At 30.4% G+C, this 10,098-nt stretch overlaps 1 long non-coding RNA gene across 1 annotated transcript; it reads right to left on the bottom strand.

Moving 5' to 3' along the window:
• Positions 1–260: 260 nt before the first annotated feature.
• Positions 261–1,058, bottom strand: LOC110099742. The gene is made up of 2 exons (XR_002303484.2): positions 869–1,058; positions 261–780 (listed from the first exon to the last, which is right to left on the bottom strand). It is a non-coding gene; the product is annotated as an uncharacterized LOC110099742 (long non-coding RNA).
• Positions 1,059–10,098: the final 9,040 nt, after the last annotated feature.

Here is a 10,098-nt window from a genome sequence, read left to right as displayed (position 1 = left end):
AATTAAAATGAGGAAGTTTTTATATAAAATAAACGATGAAAATGGTAAAATAAGCCACCAAATATTGAAAGGAGACAGGCATGAACAGAAGAAAGCAAACTGAAATAATTGTAAAGAAGAAAAATGTCAAATAGTTGCAGGTACTGCTTCGAATAGTCACGAGAAGAATATTTCCACTTCCCTCTCCCCACCTAATTACAAAGCCATCACATAAAACAAAATATCTGCCTCTGTCACTGTAGGCAATTTGTTCTGCCAGATATTACAAAAAGACTTATAGCCTATCAAACAAAATACAATAATCAGATTCCAAAAGGATAAAGATCTCACTTAATTAGCTTAATGAACACAAAGTTCATTTCTTTCATTATTCAATCAACAAGTCCTCATTAGCTCAGGAGGGATAGAAGGGGGAAGAGGAGAAGAACACAGAGAAAGCTCTTATAGCACGTAAGAGCAAAGATCGAAGAAAAAAATTGATGAGTGGGGTCTTACAAGGTCAAGAAAAGGTCTTACAAGGTCAAGAAGGGAGCGGACCAGAAAAAAATACTAGAGCAGAAGATGAATGGTGTGGCAAGAAGAAATATACGACAAAACATACAAAAAATATATAAAAATACAACCTAAATAAAGCTCAGACAGGATAGCACCAGGCTATTATTAGTCATGAGGAGATTTCATAAAAGAAAACCTCTTCCTCCTTCCACAACACAAGCTTTTTAAGAACACCATTATCTCCTCCCTTTCTTGCCTTCTTCTCTTCTTGAAAGTACTCTTATTCTACTCACAAAACAAGCAGTAGTAATTAGACATAGAGAGATAAAGAGAGAGTTTTAGAGATAGATAAGAGAGAGAGAGAGTACTTTACCTGAAGAACGAAAGGGAGAGATCGAGGGAGGCGGAGATGTAAGAGAGAAGGGGTTTTAAAGAGAGTGAAAGACGAGAGAAGGAAGAAAAAGTTAATGGAAGACAACTATATCTCATACAGAGAATATCATTGCCATGCATGAAAATAGTCCTTGTTGTGGCCAATGGTTAGCTCTGATTTAGAAAACTTTCAAGAGAAGAAGCAAAAACCTTTGTCCTCCACCACCCAGTCAAAGATAAAATTATAAATGTAACCCTCAGGCTTTTTTACTTTGGAGAAAGGGAGAAACAGAGAGAGGGAAAATACTGAGAAGAGGCAGAACCATAAAAGCTTCACTATTTTTGGAGATGGGAGCAAAAGTATAAGAAAAAGTAATTGCAGAGTTCGCGTTATGTGAATCTGTACTATAGAGCTTAGATGGAGAAACTAATAGAAATATAGAATACAAATTAAAAAGAATATTATGATAGAATTTGATAATTACTTTGGTTTTTATTGGGATAATTTTTTTATTATTTTTAAAACTAAATTTTTAGTAAAAGTATTTTTAATTCAAGAAGATTTTATGTTAAAAAATTATTTTATAAAACATAAAGAAAATTATCCTAAATAAAGCCTTAATTTATTTTGAATATTATGTAATATAAATTTTTTATTTCAAAATAGATTTACTATTTTTTAAATTTATATAATTATAATTTATATTATAACTTTTGAAATATTTATAAATAAAATTAAAATATATTAGAAATTTTTTAAATGAAATTATGATTAGTTAAAATCATAAAAAAATTATTCCAAACAAAACCTAAATATGATCAAAGGAAGGCTATTGGGCTGTGCTCTGTCAATTGTAAAAGTGGAAAGTAAGAAGCCAATTTGGTGGATTGCAGGGGCGGATCTGGCTTCATTTTTTAGGATAGACAAATAAAACTTTTTTGTGGGGATAGACAAAGATGCTTATGATTGATAAAAGAAGGGCAAAAAATTTTTTTTGGGGCGGGGGAATGCCCAAAATACTCAAAATATTTTAAAATATCCCCTCTAAATATTTAAATTTTTTTTTTATTTGTCCACTCTAAGTCTTTGGTGGATCTGCGTATGGTGGATCGAGATGTGGCTATGAGGTTGATTAAGAAAAAAAAACAAAACAAAAAGCCTGTATGAGGTAGACAGCGGATCAGTGCAGCCGGCAGCGAGCGGGGATTGGGTAACAGTTGACATGCCACGTGCTCCGCAACACGTGTGGAGGTGAGAGTGCCTGGCATGTCATGCGGGAAAGAAGTGTGCACATTTACGTTGACAAAGTATTAGTTTATTTCCGTTGGATTTGCTTGAAAGTCGTGCAACGTGAAAAGGATGGGTTCTCAAAGCGGTCACAGTAGTTGTAGTAGTAGCGTGGTTTCACTGATTCTTTGAATGGTTGAATTGACCGTTTTACTCTCAGGTCTTGCTCCAAGTGCGAGCATATTGAAAATTTGAATTATTTATAGGAGGAATTATCCCCAAATAAATGGAGGTCATAAAGCACAAAATATATTTGAGAATTAAGAAAAGGAAAAAAAAAAGGAGGCTCAATGGTATAATATCCTAATATATAGCAATTGTGAATATTATATATGTAAGTAATATAAGGGCCTACAATGTAGCATGTGCTTCAAATTATTACACTCATTTTGATCTGGCCAGTTAAGCCTCGTAGGTTAGAGCTTTCTGCGTTTCCTTCTTGCACATATTTGTTAGTGTGTAAATGCATGAGATATGTTACAAAGCATGTACCAATAGTCTTTGTACATGAAACTTAAAACTTAAAATTTTTCATTGGAAGAGCCCGACAATGAAGCTTTGAGCTTTCTATAATTTAAAATTTAACGAGTGCACTGCGGTGCTCGATCAGGGCGCTGCGGCACTGTGATTTTTGTTGAGAGCATTACTAATCCACTTAAAATTCATTTGGTCGAAAAAATCCCCCCTACGCGCTCGTGCGAGAGAGAGAGAGAGAGAGAGAGAGAGAGAGAGAGAGAGAGAGAGAGAGAGAGAGAGAAGGATTTAGAGAGAGAAAAATGAGTTTGAGCGACTTTGATCTATTTTTTGTTGCCAGTCCAGTTTAGGAAGTTGTATAGATAGATGAGGTTACATTCTACCCATCTCACTTTTTAATTACACAAAAAATTGAGATTTTTCTGAGTACAATTATTAAATCAGGTTATAAAAATGGCAATAACTTCACAATTTTGAGTAATTCCAAAAATATAATATTTCTACTCAATCTGCTAAATATTTTGGTTGTTTGTATAATATTCTACATTACGATTATTTCCACTTATTTAATTGAAATATAATTATATATATATGGGCATAGATGCTTGAAATAGGTGATTCTAAGGAGTTTTGGTGTGGGGAAAAGTTATGTTATGTTGAATGCATTAGGAGCTACAATGGCTTAAATTTCTAATTATCTATTGTGCTAAGCATTTGGAAGCTATAAAAATATATTTTCTAATAAGCTCACACATAGTATCATAAGGGCTGAAATTTTAATACCTATGTCTAATTGAAGACATAAGGGCGATCTGAGGAAAATATGCTAAATTATGTTTTAATATATGAAATAATTTTTTTATTTAAATTTTATGTAAGGTTTATTTAATTTCAATTATATATCATTATCACTTTGTTCAGTGCAATAGCTTATTAATACTACTTTTAAATTTAGTTAAATGAAGGTTTAGTTAAGTATTACAAATTTAGATTGGTGGGTGTGACTTACTAAGTTATATTGGCTCACACTTATTCTATATTCTATTTCATCTAAGGTAAGGGTAAAGAGTTAATTGAGTAGCGAATGTTGCAAGATCTGATTGTTAGAGTCGACATAGGTATTTTCTTTTTTATTTTATTTTATTTTGTGTAGTCATGACTGATTTCTGATTTATTATTTTTGTTTTTTTTTTTGTTTTTAGCCATGTGTTATATTGTAGATATTTTGTTATGTATATATTTTGAGAATGAATAAAAGAGAAAATTTTGGACGAGTATATTTTTTATTCATTGAAAGATAAATAATAGCTTGCTATCTATTAATAATTAAAGAACTTTGAATGGTTCCCCAAATTTAATATTGGGATTGGTCTGTCACTATCCAACACAATATAACATATTTTGTCTGTAGGTTATATTTGGGTTAGGTTGTGATAGTCTGTATATTGTATAAGAGTAATGATTTTGGAGAACTAATTATAAACAAAGCTACAAAAATTAAATTGTTGTCAAGTGAGGTACTTCTGGGTAATGTTGGATAATCATTTTATTTTATTTCACGTGCATGTTCTATTTAGCTGTGTGCATTATGTGTGATTATCTAATAAATCAGCAAGACCTATACATGACTGAAGAGCAGAGTGTAATTAAGCTACGCCTGTACAGAATACTACTCCTACTGATAGTTCTGATTCGATATCCCAGTTCGCTAGTGTAACGCTGAAGATCTAAGGGAGGAGTTTAACCTACTTTTTTTTATATATTTATTAATTCTCAAATCAACATCTCATTTCACTAGAAACCAACTAATCATTCAAGATAATATGCAACCAAAACACACACGCGCGCACACACACACACACGCACACACACATATAACATTCTTCCAAAATACTTAATTAATAATATTTAATATTACAATGATTTTAATAAAAGACTTAAATACCATATAAACTATTAAATCATATGTACCTTACAAAATCAGGTTTCCTGCTCCTTATCAAACTCAATCTAGTCAACTGGACCTTTGCATTTGTCTGCAATATTTTAATTAACATAATGAGTATAAAACACAGTAGGCCAACCCATTCCCCCCATAATAAAATTCAATTCAGAGTTAAGAATAAAAAATAATGACATAATAATTGTACTGTTTACTCCATAATTTTTCATCTTAGGTTACATATGAATATGAGTGAAGAAATACATACATGTTAATGTCGACTAATATCTTCCATTTGCTACCTCCCACCAGCTTAAGAAAGGTGCAAAGCGAAGCCAAAATAAAGTAGAGCATGTTCTAATATAAAATCATATGAAGGACAAAATATAATTGAGTAGTACATAACAAAAACACATTGCCTTTGAACTAAAAAAAGAATTCAAATTGCACTTTCATTTTCATAATTGAGTTATAGAATTATATCAATTGCATGATGATACAATAAAATGCTCCACTGAGAAATTTAAAGCATATAAATACAAGTCATCATATTTAATTTATACAAAAAGCTCCAATTTAAGAATCTATTCAAGCATTTTTGAATTTCATAAATTTCATAAAGAGTATATGTAATACTAATTTAACATATTTTATCAACAACATTAAGGTTCAAAAGTGAAAAAATTACCAAAAAAATTTAGAAATTCATACAGAGCATGCCGACCTACAATGAAATTTTGTATTCTGATAATCAAATTGACTATAATAGAGGGTATAATAATATATGACAAGTTATACGGTGAAACATTCTTTGGACTCGTGAAAGATATATTTTTAGTCAAATTGTATTTTTAAAACTTTGGAATCAAAATCAAAAGTAAAGTATGGGTTTCCTAAGCCCTCACAATTTTCCTAATTAGTTAGAGAGATGGTTTTTGGATCTCAACCTCTAAAGGCTCTACCCCCTTTTCTCTCTCTTTCCATTTCATCTCCATTCTTCTTTGATAAGGTGGATCAAAAAATGGGTTATGAAATGGATTTAGATATTTTTAATATTTAAAAACCACTATATAAACCTAGCGCCACAGCGCCGCCTTGCTATCACTTTTGCACTTCAAAAAAATCTTTTAGATTCTTCTAGATTATGCTCACCTAAAACTTGGCACCACAGCGCTTGACCAAAACCTATTTTTTTATTCTAAAACTTGAGAGCTCAATCTCACGGTGCTACCAATCTGGCCGCCATAGCATCAACAGAGAAATTTTTATAAATCAAGTTTCCACTCCCCCGGCCAGCCTAATTCTTGAATAATTCAAGATTCCCTTAAACACTCTAAAATATATAATATCTAATCAAAATTATAATTAATAGTTATTAATGAAAATTATCTTTATTTATGTTGACAGATATTACATCCTCCATTCCTTATAGAAAATGTCATCCTAGACATTTCTAATCAGACCATATTTAGGTATAGTTGCCACATCTCAGCTTCATTCTCTTTAGTTGTTTCCCTTTTTGATATATACTTCCACTGGATTTTAACCATTGGAATCTACTTATTCCTTATTTGCTTCACATCAAAGGCCATAATTTTGAAAAATAAAGCTGTAGTGATACCATCTGCTATTTCTTTTTGTACTTCTTTCTTTAGGACTTAGATTTCCACTATTATGGAACTACATTTTGTATGATCCTCCTATGTGAGGTATGTAAGTAGCTTCCAATATGGTGATGGTGAGTTCAAATTTTTTTAATAAATTTCATTTTGACTAGTAAAAGTTATATTTTTCTTAATAAAAATTTAAATAATTTCCTCGAATTAGAGGAAGGGTAGATAGAAATATGGTTGGAGAGGAAAGATGCTGAGGGGATGAGGTGGGGTCTTGCTTAAATGGCAAATTGGCGTATAAAATTGAATCTAATCCAGTGAGTTAACAAATGTACAAATGTAATTTGCTTTTGTGAAATATTTTTCTCATAAAAACTTTACCTTCACAAAATTTAAAGTATTTATATGATATAAAATTTTCATAAATAATATGCACAAAAATGATGTAAGCACATTTTTTTATTTATTATTTTATAAATTTTATAATTGGCTATCAAAATATTTATGAAGATGAGAATGCCAAGTGTACATTAGTTTTACCCTTTGTGTTTGGCAAAAGATTTTCTTAAGCCGGATTCCTTTTAGAGTCAAAAGCAAATGAATATGATAGTACATATTTGCTTTAGTTTAAGAGTACTCCTCTTGAGTTTTTTATGATAAAAATTTATTTAGTTAGTTAATTATTGCTATCACTACAATTGATGGCTTGGCTACCTTTTACTTTGAGATTATGATCATGTGTAGTATTGTTTTCTCCCTCATTTGTTTGAAAAAATTTTTAATGGTGTTTGAAAAAAATTTTAATGATTATGATCATGTGTAGTATTGATGGCTTGGCTACCTTTTACTTTGAGATTATGACCATCAGTGGTGAAATCAATCTCTCTCCTTTTTTTTTTTGAAAACTTAGTCTTCATTTGGCAAGACTTTCTTACTATTTTTTAAAGTAGTTTTCTAATACAAAAGTTATAAAAAATTTAATTTTTGTACTATAAAGTTATTTTAAGAAGCAGTAAGAAAGTCGTCCCAACTGAAACCTTAGTCTTCATAATGGGTGGCTTTCTTACTGCTTATTAAAGTAATTTTTCAGTAAAAAAAATTTCAGTTTAAGAAATTTTATCAGTATTAATTTTTTTAAAAAAGCCATAAAGAAGCTCTGTCCCCAAGGTGGACTAAATAAGATTAAGGCATGCATAACTTTTGAGGGGAAATAGAGAAGAATTTTGGGCAAATTTATTTATTGAGGGGAAAAATAGTTAAAATAATTGATCTATAAAGGAATAAAAATTTTATCCTGGTGAACAATTGCCCAACCTTGAACTCTTCATAGATTCACCTAAATTGGCTACCCTAGATATTGGTAATTGCACAATTCAGCTACTATAGCAATGAGAGAGAGAGGGAGGGAGATAGATAAACTCCAGAACTTATATCATGATTCTTAAAGTTTATAAGTGGACACTATGAAAATTGTATTATTTCCGCAGCACTTGGCAATAGCGGTTTTAAAACTGCTGCTGCTATAGAAACGCTTGAATATATACTCTGTCAGTAGCAAAATCATTGTAAAAATCCCTTGCAGCTTATACTAACCACAATAGTCGTGCCACAGTTTTGGAACTGCTGCAAGCCTTTTGTGGCTGTTAAAACCACCAAATAATTAAGCCCGTCTAAAGTGATGTGAAAGCTTCTTTTTTTTTATTCTTGTAGTGTGAGCTTTATTATCTTCTCCATTTTTCCTTCTCATAAATATGTGATACTCTCTCTAAAAAAAAAAAAAATTCCATTAGTTAAATTCATATTTTATAAAAGTACACCTAATGTGATTTAATTACTACCACATTTCGTGCATGACATTTAGGCATTTCTTGTGCTTGGTAAATTAATAGCTTGTTTACTATTACCAATATGTTTATTTATTTATTCTTCCAATGAACAATGTAATTATTGACTGAAGAAGTGTGCGATTCGTGGCGACATTAAGCGAGATAAATAATCCTATTCTACATTGTGCTTTGCAGCTATGGCTCTTACTTTCGCATAATTAATTGAATGAACTGTTGAAAGTTCCAAAGATATTATGATGCAGAAATTAAGTTTTAATATAGTTTTCGATTTTTTTCTAATGAATTCCCACTTTTCTTTTTTTCCTGCATTTGATTTACAGTTAAATCAAATAATATTTTCTAAGGGGTGTCAAAATAGATTAACTTATTTAGCTACGTAGAAATATATTGGAGAGATTATTCTGTGCGGAGTCCGGACGCAAGATGCGTCTGGATTTTGTGAGGCTACGTAGAAATATATAGTAAATACACATTTTTGTAAAAGATTGTATATTTACTGTTTACCCTCACAAATATGGACGATCCAGACTCCGCACATAATAATTTCTCCATTTATTGACATCACTTTCTTATATTTTGTGGGCTAATTTAAGCAAATTTATGCTCATAAATGACATATGCAGCTCACCTTGATGTGTTGGTGGGGAGCTTTAACTATAAACAAAGAGGTCTTGAATTTGAAGCTTACATATGGGATGTGTGCTTACCTTATTTGGCCTAAATGTCCCAAAAATAAAAAAGCAAAACTTAAGCACTCTTATGTTAAATACAAAATAAGTATGGTTAATGTTTCGTTTGAGATTACTTTCTAATTACTTTTTTAAAAAATAATAAGAAAGTTGTTTCGAATGTAATCTAAGGTTTCGTTTGGGACGACTTTCTTACTGCTTCTAAAAGCAGCTTTCTAGTACAAAAATTTTATATTTGTGCAAAAAAGCTATTTTTAGAAGCAGTAAGAAAATCATCCCAAACAAAACCTAAGTAGCTTAATTCGACCCTCCCTTCATAATTGGTCATTTATCTTATTCTCACCTCCATCGCTATAATTGCACAAGCACAATCAATGTGTCCTTCTGATATTATAATTCTCACCATTGATGTTGTAGTCAACATCATGCTTAACATATATAGCGATTATTGTGGGTGTCATTGTCAAGGTTGCTACTGAAATTGCTATCAATGATGTAAGCAATAGATTATATAAGTTAATCAATAATTAATATAGGTCCTGATTGTTTTATCCTATTCACTATTTCATAAAGTTTTAAATATATTAAAAATTAATTATTTAGTCAAGCTTAATTTTAATTTTTATCCTCTTTAAATAATTTTTATTTGCCTACTATTTTTTTCAAAAAAAAAATTGTACTACTAAGCAACTTTTTTCAATAGCCTTTAAAAATTACTTTCTCTATAGTAACTTTACATAGCAGTAAAAAAGTCATCCCAAACAAAACTTTAGTATCATTAATCTAGCAAATGATGATCATAGTTGTTGGTGATAATATCTCCTATTTATAATATTTATGATAGATTAACTAGAATAATTTTATAAAGATTCAAAATTTGATAATTGATTTAAAAACTATTTGTATGATTATAATAATTATCGATATTTTTTATTTTTCAATAAGTCTGTTGCATGCTTGAAAATTCGAGGCTCTAGAATGAGAGTTTTGCGTCCAATTTTTACACGAATGTTCAACACATAAGTAGAGAAATGAAAGAGCTCCAAATGATTTTATACTATCATCTTCATGGGGATATAAACCACAAAGCTAATTTTTTAATCAAATTATGATAATCGTACATAGTACAAATAAGCTAAAATAAATTTTCAAAAAACTAGTTGCATGGGCATGGGCTTTGATTGGGCAATTGGAATATGGCCTAACCTCTAAATGGTTTTGTAAACTCACAGAGAGAATGAATAATGATAAAAAAGAAAAAGTTCACTCTTGTTTTTCAATGAGACAGCTTTTTTTCAACTTTTTAAGGAAATTTTTTAGTATAAAAAATTCGGGAATTATAAAATTTGTACTAAAAAACCTACTTTAGAAAGCAGCA

This window comes from Dendrobium catenatum, unplaced genomic scaffold (assembly GCF_001605985.2).
Source record: "Dendrobium catenatum unplaced genomic scaffold, ASM160598v2 fragScaff_scaffold_253, whole genome shotgun sequence".
NCBI lineage: Eukaryota > Viridiplantae > Streptophyta > Magnoliopsida > Asparagales > Orchidaceae > Dendrobium > Dendrobium catenatum.
The sequence above is the reverse complement of the archived record's forward strand: the minus strand, read 5'-3'. Positions and strand labels throughout refer to the sequence as shown.